Source organism: Podarcis cretensis, assembly GCF_951804945.1.
Source record: "Podarcis cretensis genome assembly, chromosome: 5".
Classification (NCBI taxonomy): Eukaryota; Metazoa; Chordata; class Lepidosauria; order Squamata; family Lacertidae; genus Podarcis; species Podarcis cretensis.
Genome location: NC_137174.1, coordinates 30,199,255 through 30,210,891, shown reverse-complemented (window position 1 = coordinate 30,210,891; position 11,637 = coordinate 30,199,255). Strand labels below are relative to the sequence as shown.

At 46.8% G+C, this 11,637-nt stretch overlaps 1 protein-coding gene across 3 annotated transcripts in view; it reads left to right on the top strand.

Annotated features, from left to right (window-relative positions):
* The first annotated feature begins 1,031 nt into the window (after positions 1-1,031).
* LOC307216249 (broad substrate specificity ATP-binding cassette transporter ABCG2-like) overlaps positions 1,032-11,637 on the top strand; it is a 30,355-nt gene continuing 19,749 nt past the window's right edge. The window contains exons 1-2 of one of the 3 annotated variants that reach the window (XM_079976292.1): positions 1,032-1,361; positions 5,292-5,382. The gene's annotated coding sequence lies outside the window, so the exon portion shown is untranslated. The remainder of the gene's footprint in view (positions 1,362-5,291; positions 5,383-11,637) is intronic. The other 2 variants (XM_079976291.1, XM_079976293.1) reach the window with 2 other exon arrangements.

Sequence of the window (11,637 nt, the reverse complement as noted above, 5' to 3'; positions counted from 1 at the left end):
AGGTGCCCCAAGATTCTTGGTTGTTCTTATCAATCAAAGCTCTAAATTGGTCTGCTGCTTGTCAGAGCTTGCACAGCTGAAGTTTCTGAACTGTTTTCAGAGGCAGCCCCACATATAACCCATTGCAGTAATCTCACCCTAAGACTCAGCTATAGAGCTGCAAATATGTTTTAAAAGCATTATACAAGTGTGACACTAGATGGCGATGGTGAGCTCATGGCAAATTCAATATATATTTCAAAACGCTAAAAAACAACATTTTCACAGCGTTTTTGTGTGTGTCTAGAATAGATCATGGGTAGGCAAACTAAGGCCCGGGGGCCGGATCCGGCTCAATTGCCTTCTAAATCCGGCCTGCAGATGGTCCGGAAATCAGCTTGTTTTTACATGAGTAGAATGTGTCCTTTTATTTAAAACGCATCTCTGGGGTATTTGTGGGGCATAGGAATTCGTTCAACCCCCCCCCCCGAAAAAAAATATAGTCCCCCCCCCCAAGGTCTGAGGGACAGTGGACCAGCCCCCTGCTGAAAAAGTTTGCTGACCCCTGGTCTAGATTCCACCCCAGAGGTTACCAGAGCATAGATGGCAGAAGTTAGGCTATCCCTGTTTCGCTGTCCAGAGAGGGGCGCCACTGAGTCCACCTGCGCCTCAAGCGACAGCAAAAAGGATCCAAAAGTACCCCCAAAGTTGCGTACCTGCTCCTTCAGGGGGACTGCAACCCCATCCAGAGCAGGCAACCTCTCATGTTGTTAGTGCTCACCGGGGCCTTTTTAAGGCTGGGAAAACATGCTTTAAATATTTTAACTAAAACATTAAAGTTTGCTTAGCACAAAACACAAGAGACCAAAGGCTCGACTAGTCCAGCATCCTGTCCCGCACTTGCCAAGTCTTTGCTCCGTTTTGCAAGTTTTTTTGTTGCCTATAACTTTGGCCCAGTGCAGTCAAGAGGCAGAGATAACCCAAGTGCTGGCGGGATCTTTTTCGGCATTTTTTTCACATGCGTCCTCTTCCGCAGCTGCTATTGCGAGCCTTCCACGAGGCCTCTACGCAACCCAGACGCTTCGCCCCTCTATTATAGATCGGCGTCCGGTGTCAACAACCCGAAGGCGGACACGTGAGGGGAAACCAAGTCGGGCGGTCGGAGAGGGCGGGTTGCAAGAGCTCGTATTACAGCCGAGGGGAGGAAAGGCTTCTTTCCCGCGAAGCCAGGGGCTTGGGGCGGAGCAGGTGGGCCCGTCGTGACAGGAACCCGGGAAGCGAGAGGAGCCGCAGCCCCGCGTCCCAGCCGGGAGAGGCGTCTTTCAGGCCCGAGGGGAGCTCGGCCGCGCCCCGGACCCGCCTGGCCATGGACCCCGAGCGCGGTGAGTCACGTCGAAACCCTCCGCGGCGAGCTGCCTTCCCCTCTCCCCGCCCGACGTGCGCGCACCCCAGGCCTGAGCTGCTTTCAGGCTGCAGTCCTAGCGAGGGCGCACCGCTGAAGACCGGGGAGCTTGCTTGGGAGAGGAAACGAGTTCCATCGCAAGGGTTACTTTCTGCATTGTCTCATGCTGCATGGGAATCTGCCTCCGTGTTTCATCCTCACTGTTAAAATTAGGTGCAATCTGGGGGCGCAGGTGTTGCTGAATTGCAGCGCCCAGCACCCCTGAGCACTGGCTAGGTTGGAGGGGAGTTGCAGTCCAATGCAGAACCACGGGTTCCCCCTTCCTAAAATGTGATCTCCCCACTGCCCTTTTCTCTTTCCCCAGTTGTCTTCCCCTTCCTTAACTCACCTGCATAAGAGCATCTTCATAAAATCATAGGATTGTATGGTTGGAAGGGGCCAGCAGGGTCATTGAGTTCTTCTTCTTTGGCGATCACACGTAGCCGAGTAAGATTGTCTTCCATGAACCCGGTCTTAACAGTGAGTCCATAAGTGACTGTGGAGGCCAGTTCTGGATCCATATTGTCTTCAACAGTGGGAACATAGGTTTCTGGGTAGGAGTTGGTCGTGGTGAGGGTTTGCCAAACGTGCCTTTCTCTTAGCGTCCCTTTCATCCTGAGTTCGAGCGTCTTCAAAGCCCATGACACCTTTGGTAAAGGCTGTTCCCCAGTTGGAGCCCTCACAGGTTCCCCATTTGTCTGTGTTTATACTACATTTTTTAAGATTTGCCTAGGGAGAGTCTTTAAACTTGTTGACCAGCAGCATTACTTTCCATTTTTAAGTTTGGAATAGAGTAGTTGCTTTGATAGACAATAATCAGGCATCCGAACAACATGACCAGTCCAACGAAGTTGATGTTGAAGAGTCATTGCTTTGGCACTGGAGATCTTTGTTTTTTTCCAGTACACTGGCACTAGTTCACCTATCTTCCCAAGTGATATGTAATTTTTTTGGAGACACCATTGATGGAATCTTTTGAGGAGCTGGAGATGGTGTTTATAAGTGGTCCATGTTTCACAAGCTTGGTAGGGTTGGTAAGGTTGGTAGTACAATAGCTTTGTAAACAAGCATTTTGGTGTCCCTGAGAATGTCCCGGTCCTCAAACACTCTGAACTTCAATCGGGAGAAAGCTGCACTCGCAGAACTCGTGCGATGCTGGATGTTGGCATCAGTGTCGGCCCTTGTGGAAAGAGAACTTCCCAGGTAGGAGAAGTGATTGATATTTTCCAACATTACACCACTGAGTTGGATTTGTGGTGCTGCAGAGGGGTTGTTTTGTGCTTGTTAGTGCAGCACTTGTGTTTTTTGGATGTTGAACAATAGGCCAAACTTTCTGTAAGCTTCTGTGAAGATATTTAGGATGGTTTGGTCATTCTCTGAGTGTGCACACACTACGTCGTCATCGGCAGACTGAAGCTTTGACGGAAGTTATGGTAACCTTGCTTGTTGCTTTCAGCCTACTCAAGTTAAAGAGCTTTCCATCTGTTTGATAATTATTTCTACTCCAGTGGGGAGTTTCCCTTCAACAAAGTGTAGGATCATGGTGATGAAAATAATAGATTCGGGGTGATAACAAAACCCTCTTTAACACCTGATGCCACTGTGAATGGTTCATCTTGAGAGCCACTGTTATTTGCAATTCTTGCTGTCATGTTATGGAGGAGCCGAAAGATGTTCACAAATTTATCTGGGCAGCCGATTTTCAGAAGGACAGTCCACAGGGCATTATGATTTAATGTCAAAGGCCTTAGTCAGGTCAATACAGGGGTTGGTTTTGCTCTCTGCATTTTTCTTGAAGCTGTCGAGCGGTGAAAATCATGTCCACTGTCCCCCTAGAAGGTCGAAAACCATTTTGGGATTCAGGAACAGTAGCCTCAGATATTGTTAGGAGATGGTTTGCTAAGATCCTTGCAAGAATTTTGCCAGCCGCAGCTAATAGCGATGCCTTGAAAGTTTTTGCAATCCATTCTATCACCTTTTTTTAAAGAGTGGTAATTTTGGCATTCCTAAAGTCTGCTGGGATCTCCACTCTCGCTGAGATTTTTTTGATGAGCTTGTGAAGTTGTTGTGTAAGTTCAATTCTGCCTACTTTGAAGACCTCCGCAGGTATCCCATCAGGTCCACTGGCTCTGTTCTTTTTCATTTGGTTAATAGCTGTACACAACTCTCCCAGATTTTGAGAGACTGCAAGCTCATCTTGCACCAGCATAAGAGCATCTGTGTAGAATCATAGGATTGTATGGTTGGAAGGGATCTGCAGGGTCATCTAGTCCAACCCCCTGCAAGACAGGAATCTTTAGCCCAACGCGTGACTCTACCGACTGAGCTATGAAGAACGCCATAGTTTTTGCCTGTTGTCAAACCCAGCAAATGATATAGTTTATTGTGTGTAACCTTTAAGATTTAAGCCATTAAAAAACACCCTGCACTAAAAGATGTGACATGTAAATATGAAATTGTCTTGGCAGTTACACAGATATCCTAACCCAGTGGTTCCCAGACCTTTCACCCACACAGCGACTTCTTGAAAATTGCATAACAAATTTTCTGCCTGCTGTTGCAACTGTATTGCTCTGTACTAGATGCTGTCTGGTTTCTAATTGTACTTTTATTGCTTCTTTTGTTTCAATTATTTGTATTTTATCATATTACCATTTGGATTCTACAGAGTACGATACAAAATACAACAATAATAAGGATGCAATATAAGGAATAAAAGAAGCAATAAAAACAGTTAAAATCAATATGAACATCTAATGCTCTGTGCCCACTGTTCTTCACAGACCACCTGAATAAATGGTGGTCTGTGCACCATAGTTTGGAAACTCCTATCCTAACCCTTTTGGTGATACTCTTCCAATTGATTGCAGCAGGACTGGGAAACATGCGCCTCTCTAGATATCACTGGACCACAATGCTCAGCATCCTTGGCCATTGACCATGCTGCCTGGGGATGAGGGAAGTCCAACAACTGGAAAGGCCAGAGTCTCCCTACCCTGTGCTAAGTTACCGCCACACACATGAGTCATGGGGGCATATCAGAAGTGTGCATGGCATGGTTCTCCTGTTACATCAGCCTAATCTGGGACCCTGCAGTTGCTTTGGGTTGCAATTCACAGCAGCAGCAATCGACCTGCAGTGTCACAGCAGTTGTTTGTGGGTGCAATGAATCCATGTAGAAATATGGGGGTCATCCACACATGTGTGCCACAGCAGTGCATGAGGGGCTGCTACTGGAACCGAAAGGTCAACCTCTCCCAAGGTGCATGCAGATGGATTTTGCATGCCTGCAGATGCCTCTCTTGACCCGGTTCCCAGCCTGTGCATAGTAGTGAGATAATTTGGAACAAGCAGCTGAAAGAGATGATGGTTGTTTGGAAGCCACCTCTGATATCAGCAGATGTGTGCGAAGCCTCAAGCAGGCACAAGTATTGGGATGTCACATGCACATCCGTAAAACAAGTACCTTTTTATGTGCCGAGGCTCTGAATGAGCCACTGTGCCTCCGGCTCCATTGGTTTCCTGCATTCCATTAGCTGTCCAAAGTCATTTTGCCCCACAGCAGGTTGAGGCGGAGACTAGTGGAAGTACACGATCTGCGTACACCCCATACATTCAAAGCACATATAAAGCCCATGACTTTCCCCAAAGAATCTTGGGAACTATAGTTTGCCCTCCTCACAGAACTGCAGTTCCCAGCACCCTTAACAAACTACCGTTCCTGGGATTCTTTGTGGAACTCGGGTGCTTTAAATGCATGGGGTGCATGCAGCCCTTATTTAAGTGGTGAAATATTTTGCTTCTGAACATAATACAGACATAGACTAGAGCATGACTTAGGCATTAATGTGTGTGCATTTATATTTGGTAGGTGGAACTGCTTGGTGCTGATAGACCATTCTGCTGAGGTCCTGGGAGAAGCACAGTTTTGAAAGAGGCTGTACATGGGGCTAACTCTTCAGGTAAGAGCATGCATCGGGCTACTTCAGGTGGTGGCTTGTGTGTCCTCCATTAAAGGGAGGCAGGCTTTGAAAAAACACTTCAATAGAATCTCTTAGAATTGTAGAGTTGGAAGGGACCCCGGGGGTCATCTAGTCCAACCCCCTGCAAGGCAGGCATCTCAACTAAAGCCTCTATGACAGGTGGCCATGCTAGGTCTACAGAGTTTGCCTGGCCTGAGAGTCAGCCCCCATGTGCCCCTTTCCGAGGCAGCCGTGGAGGGTTTCAACACAAGAACAGACTCCTCGGGGGTGACTCCCCACTTGTGGAATGCTTTCCCCAGGGAGGCATGCCTGGCAAAAGCATTTTTATTCACTTAAGCCTTTTGGACCTTAATTTTCTGCTTCTCTTTTAATGGGGTGGTCTTGAATTGGATCTGCTCTTTTATGCGTATAATTGGTGAGGATTTTAGGCTTGGCTTTTGCCGGGTAATCTCATTTACATTAGGTCTTATTTGATACAAACGAACTCTCATCTCCTCATCAACACAAAGAAGCCTTTCTCTTTCCTGATTTTTCCTCTTGGACACGGTTGAGATTCCCTGTTCACCACACCATGTTGTGGAGAGCTGTAGAAGAGTAATCCATGCTCTTGAAGACAGGCATGGATACTGTTTCTGCTTTTATATATAAAAACTATTTTGATGCTATCTTATACTACACTGAAATGTTTAAATGTTTCTTTAATAGTCCTTGAATCTTCCTGCCACACTTGCCATCCTCTCCTACCACCCCAGTGTGGCACACCACACCCTTTGAGAACCACTGGCTCAGAGGAACGATCTCATTTTTCTCCCTCTCTTCCCCCACCCTCAGGAAACCAGGCACACTCGTTCAGACCAATCCTGTGTGAGCTTATTAGGAAGCAAGCCCCTCTTTGTTCAGCGGGGCGTAAAGGGAAAGGGAAAGGGATCCCTGACAGTTAAGTCCAGTCGCGAATGACTCTGGGGCTGCAGCGCTCATCTTGCTTTACAGGCTGAGGGAGCCCGCGTTTGTCCGCAGACAGTTTTTCTGGGTCATGTGGCCAGCATGACTAAGCTGCTTCTGGCGCAACGGAACACCAAAACCGGAGCAGCGCACGGAAATGCCATTTACCTTCCCGCCATAGCAGTACATATTTATCTGCTTGCACTTTTTGGCATGCTTTTGAACTGCTAGGTTGGCAGGAGCAGGGACCGAGCAACGGGAGCTCACCCCGTCGTGGGGATTCAAACTGCTGACCTTCTGATTGACAAGCCCAAGAGGCTCAGTGGTTTAGACCACAGTGCCACCTCAGCAGGGCTTACTACCCAGTAAACGTGCATAGAATTCTAGCCTCAATATATTTGGGACAGGAGGGACAAAAACTTCCAAACAGACTTTAGCTCAGTTGTGGCATTTCCTTTTCTTAAAATCAGCTGTTCCAGGTGAAAGACATGCAAATAAATTTGTTGGGCTACTGCTATGTTCTTTTTTTGTTCCCTCATGTAGTTTCCCCTCCCCCCTAGTTTTTGAGTGACTATTGGTGCTGGAGGAAGAAGAAATGGCTAAGGTGCTGCAGTTACTGTTCCTTCTCACCACCCACTGCATCTGCTGCCTGAGACAGATGCCTCATATTGCCTAACAGTAGAGCCAGTCCTGTGCGCAGAAGATGATAGCCTTTTTCTCCATGTTGTGAAAACCTTCACCCATTGACTTCTGCAGCTGAAGCCGCTGTGGAAGGCACAAAACTAGCCAGTTATTTTTCTGACCTACACTGCATTCCCATGAGGAACAATCCAAAGGCATTGCATCATTTCACCTCTGCCCCTTCTCATGTGTTTGCAGACAGAACGAGGCAGAAATGGAGTTGAACGCTCCTCTAAAAAACAACATTAAGTCTTGCGTCACCTTAAAGACAACAGATTTATTAGTTGTTATGGTGTCACGATACGCTTTGCCTCCTGCAACAGGCGGAAACACCTGTAGAAGTAGTTACACTGGAATTCCTGAATACTCTCTGTGAGGATGTCTGCCACTCCTTTGCTCCTCTTCATATGAACTCTGCCAAAAAGGAAGTGCGCCAAACTTATTTTAATATTAGCAAAACCAAACTGATTTGAGCATGAGTGCTGGCTTAAACAAATGGTGGGGTTCCACTGTCTGAAATTCCAACCTGTTCCCTGGCTTGACCTGGCTCCTCATTTGTTCACCTTATGCCAGTATAGCTATTTGGAGTAGAAGCACCAGTGTACTCCATAAGCAAAAACACAGCAGAAATGGAGGGTTCTGTTCACGGGTCCACCTGGGAGCTGCTCCTGTCATTGCTTCAAAAGGTCTGGCTGCGAGGACAGGACATTCCCCCAGAACTGACCTGCTTAGGAAGCAAGCGAGCGAATCCGGTCGCGTGCGGTGGGAGCAACGCCTTCAAATCAAACCCTAGCCCAGCTGACTCGTGCGGGACTTGCATCCTGAGCAATGCCGCCTCCCCCTTCGCAATCCCTTTAAAGCAATTTCGACTATTTTCCCAACATCATTTAAGTTTCTAAAGTATTTTTGTTTTCTTTCTTAAGCAAACCATCTACCATATGTTCCACCCTGAAAGGAGTAATTGTTGACTGATAATTAAGACATTGCAGTTTGCACTCGGGGATTCCTTGCCTCAGCCAGGCACACATTATCCTGCCTTGCTTTCAATGTTGCTTTGAGGACTCTGCCACCCCCTCCCACTGAGAAGGAAGTTAGAAAAGCAATGAAAGAGCTTCTAAAATGACCTCTTCACAACTCTCCCTCTTTCTTTCCATTTATTCTCGCCAACACCCAACAACAATCGTGACTTGGTTCTAGCCTGCTGTTCTCTTCTGTTGCTTCAGATGGGGCAGAGGGGGGGGGGGAGAGAGAAGGGACAGGAAAGAGGAAGAGCAGGGACATTGCAGTTTTTCAGATGACTTGAATGGTAAGGGCCCATTCACACATTACGTTTCAGGGGGTTTCACATGCCTAAAAAGCATAATGTGACAACATCATGTTTGCAAACATCTGCAATCATGTGGATATACTTGTCAGGGTGGAGGATTGGCCACAACTCTTTGATAAGTAAGCCCTTGCTGGCAAAGCTGGGTTTGCTTCTGTGTAATGTGTGAAAGTCGTAAGATGGGGTGAGGGCTAATTGGTGCTGAGGTTGGGGAATGATGAGATGAGGACGTGCCCCACTAGAAGTTTGCTGAGCTGAAATGCAGCCCAATACCTAGACAATTTGTCTTGGGAATTTTAATAATTCTAAGGGGGCATTAGACACTGGGACACCTGGAAACTGGGACTCCAAGGTGCCAGATACTACACTACTTGTGATCCATTGCTTTCTAGCTTCATAAGAATCCCTAAATCATACTGGACTATTCTGGTGGTGATGATGATGGACATTTTTGGCTATATTTGATGTTTGGAAGGCAATACAAGTCAACTTTTTTAGGTTGCCCAAAGTCCAGAGACTGAAAATTAATATATGTATGCTGAAATAGGGGAAGTTGAACCATTTGAAGGGAAACTGAGCACACCCATAAGAGATTCTGCATTTTTCTTAAATCGTGATTAGAACATGCGTTGCAAATCAGAAGATGACAGACTATGGCTGCATACACGCTATCGTACGTTTAAAGCACCTAACTGCAACAAGAATCCTGCAAACTGTAGTTACCCCTTCACAGAGCTATGATTCCCAGCACCCATAAGAAACTACAGTTCCTGTAAATCGGCAAGGGGGGGTGCATGCACTTTAAAGGCATGTTGTGTAAGCAGCTTATTTGACAGTGCAAGTAGATGGCAGCAGTTTCCCAGGGTCTCGAGCAGAGTGTTTTTCACTCAACCTGCTGTTTGAGCCATCCCTGAGGACTGGAGAAGCCTGGGATTGAGCAGGGAACCTTTTGCAAGCAAATCATGCTCTCTGCCACCGAGAAATGGCTTCTTTCTGATTTGCAAGGTGCTTCTATGAAGTCTCAATATACACATGTACATTTATTTATAGCATTTGTAAACTATTTAATTTTTATTTTAGATCTCAAAACAGATTTAAAACATGAAAACAGTCTTCACTATTATTGAAACGAAAGGTAAAAGCAGTAAAGCCGTAGTATGCAAGCAGGAATTCAGGAAATCCATAAAATCAAGAGTCCAGTCCTATGGGTCAGGGAACACCTGGACAAAAAGACAAGTCTTTACAAGATGTCCCAAAGCAGCTGATGATTGCTGCTTCACCTATGGCAAGAGGGTAGGGCATTCCATCACATAGGGGCAATAAGAGAAGGTCCCATTGCAGGATCACCCTTGTACAGTATTCTGTAGGGTGTGATACCATGAATAGTATTTCCCAAAATGATGTCATTATTCACCACCCTGGCAACCTCCAGATGTTTAGAACCACAACTTTCATCATCCCTGACTATTGGCAGCGCTGGCTGATAGGAGACAGCAGGTTCTCAGAGGCTGATCCAAGTGATCTTAGAGTAGTGCAGGGGCAGGTGGTCTTTCAGGTAACATTTGCGAGCACTGAGCCATTCACGAGACAGCTTCTACACATTCAGAGCGCTGAATAAAGTCTGCCTTTGAAAGAAGTGGACATTTGTGGTCACTCTGCAAACTACGAGTTGTGCTAGTTAGGAAGCGGTTAAACCTCTGGGGAAAGCAGCTGCACAGAGTAATTGAAAAAGCAGGATCCGGGTGACAGCTGAAACTAATTAATGCGGGCTCAAAGAAAGGTGTCTTCCCTCCCCCCCCCCCCAAAAAAAGTAGCACTAGAAGGCTTAATGAGGAAAAAATAGTCAAAGGGAAAAGTAGCAACAGAGGCTTGAAAAGGCACCCAAGAATCTCTGCACCCACAGTCAAGTCAGCCTGCAGAAGAGACAGTCACACCAGGTACCTCTGTCCAAGTCAGAAACTGGTAGCCAGCAGAGTGTAGTGGCAAGAATGTTAGATTGGGGCCCTGGAAAACCAGGGTTCAAATCCCCACTTGGCCATGACACTTGCTGGGAGATCTTGGGCCAGTTAGTCTCTCAGCCTAACTACAGGGTTGTGGTAAAGGTAAAGTGGAAAGGTGGGGTGGGGAATCCATTCATGGCACCTTGGAGAAGTGGGATGTACAGAAGAAAGAAAAAAGTAATCCTGCAGGAGAAAGCGAGTGGGAGGACTCCTCCCTAATCTCCATCCCTGGTGGAATAAGACATTGTTCTGGGTCTGATCAGAACCCCTTAATGTAACTCCCCACTCCCCATGTGCCACAGTTCCAATGAAAATGGGGGCCGCTATTGACTTTTCTTTTTCAACTGAAGTGGAACAGAATGGAGTCTCCTGGACATGACTGGCTGGCTTGGAATTTGAGAATGTGGGAGCACTTAGTCACTGCAGCATTTTGCCACAGCTCCCACTTATGCCTTCCGTTACTCATCCCCTCAAGAGAAGGAGAATTGCTTTGGTAGAAAGTGGTAGATGTAGATTTGTGCTGGTTTGCTGTCTTTTCTCCCCTGCCATGGTAGTAAGAAATGGCAACTTCTGCAGCTGCTTTTCGCCTGTTGAATTTATACACTTGGGCGCCCACATCTCTGACGCCTGGCCTGGCCAGGTTTCTCAGACTTGTACACACAGGTGTTTAAACTGCTTGCAGACTGGACAGATTTGCTGCAAAAGACACCAACGTCCCGTCCCCCATTGTTATGACTGCATGTGAGTTTCACCCCAGTTCACAGCTAAGTCAACTTAGGGCAAAGCAAGCCATGGTGTTCATGGTGCAGCGATGATGGGTAAACTGTGGTTCTCCAGGTGTTGCTGGAAACTCCAGCTTCCATTGGCCATGCTAGTAAGTGCTCCATCCCTGCTTTAGAGTTTTGTAAGTGTAAAGAAAAAAATGAATCTCTGCTTACTGTCCTGGAGGAGTGGGAAAGGCAAAAGCTAGAGGGGAAGAAGAGAACAGAGAAGTAAGGAACAAACATGAACAAATGCGTGTATGTTTGAGCTTGCCTCCAGCTGGGAATAATGATGGGAGAAGGTCCCTCCCTCTGTGGAGGGACATGGAGTTCCCTTCCTTCCATCCAGATACCTTGTTTTCCCACTGTGACACCTTTGTGCTAACCCTCCCTTCTCCTAGGCTGGAGGGGGAAGCACATGGCCTCCAAAATCACAAGTATTTTATTTGGATGGTAGAATACCAGCTTCCAAGCTTTGGTACCTTAGGGTTTGAAATTCAGAAAACTATTCTTAAATGTATTCTCC